Below are 1,223 nucleotides of genomic sequence, written 5' to 3' on the forward strand. Positions count from 1 at the left end.
CTTCTCGGACAAGGGCGAACAATCTCGGAGGACCCTTGGTGGTCTAAAATCGATAAGAGTAGGCTTCGGTCGCCATTCGGGCAAAATTCAAAATTTCCTACCAACTGAAAATATTAGGTGTGTCCCGCGCGCTCATATGACCTATGCAGTAAAACACTTTACAAAAACAAACTCTCTAAAGAGCAATTTTGCAGATGTCGTCACCAATACCAGGAAAAGCATTTTGTTTTCTTTTGTTTCTCATACGGTAGTTGTTCTAAACAAACGTTGTTGTAAACAAAATACGTCACGATCTAAAATAGTTACAAGCACGGCATAACGTAGAGGTATTACGTCACCTCACCACCAACATAGACTATTTGAGTGTTTGAGAAGGCTTTTTTTCAACAGAGGAGTAAGTAAACCATCTTCAGTTTTGTGGGGCAGCATCCATAGGCTAGAACTAGATCTATATATATTGTATTCGTAATCCTGAGTTTGCAGGTTCGGGGGTTCGATCGAACCACAACTCGACCGACAGTGTGTCACAGGAAAAGGCACTTGATGAGATTTCTTTTTTCCTATGGCTCGATCTCAAGGACCCTACAACAAACTGTTACTGTATAACCTCTTTGCTCGGTCCTTGTACAATACTACTACTACTACTACTACTACAGGTAACAGAAATGCCAAGATTAGAGGTGTTACAAGAGAGAGAAACAATACGAAAAAAAAAGAAAAAGGAGGAGAGATAGGGACGATAGATGCTTGTCAAGAAAGAAGGAGCAAACCCCACCCGAGCATCCGCCAATCATCCTCACTGCGATTGGTGTGAGAGGCCTGTTTGTTCTTTTAGAATGTTGTGCGCAGTTACAAAGACACCAGGCTTCTACAGAGAAATAAATTTAGTTACACACAGAAGAAACCGATTTTCTTGTGTGTGTGTTAATCTTTTTCTATTTTTGTTTAGTTGTTAGTTTGTTAGCTTGCTTTTGTTTTTGTAGTTTTTTTGGGTGTAATGATGAGCTGAATACGTGTATGGGGATAATTAGAGGTCGAGTCAAGTCCCTCAGCTTTGAAAAGGCGTCACGGCCCTAATCCGCTCAAATGAGAATTTCTTGTTGATTAACTCGTGCACCTTGTGCTTTTCTCAAAACTAAGATTAAACATCGCTGTTTGCTCCACGAGGAATCGACCTGAAGTCGAAATATTGTAATCGGTTACAGAAAAACTATACCAACACC

Source organism: Aplysia californica, unplaced genomic scaffold, assembly GCF_000002075.1.
Source record: "Aplysia californica isolate F4 #8 unplaced genomic scaffold, AplCal3.0 scaffold01200, whole genome shotgun sequence".
NCBI classification, from domain to species: domain Eukaryota; kingdom Metazoa; phylum Mollusca; class Gastropoda; order Aplysiida; family Aplysiidae; genus Aplysia; species Aplysia californica.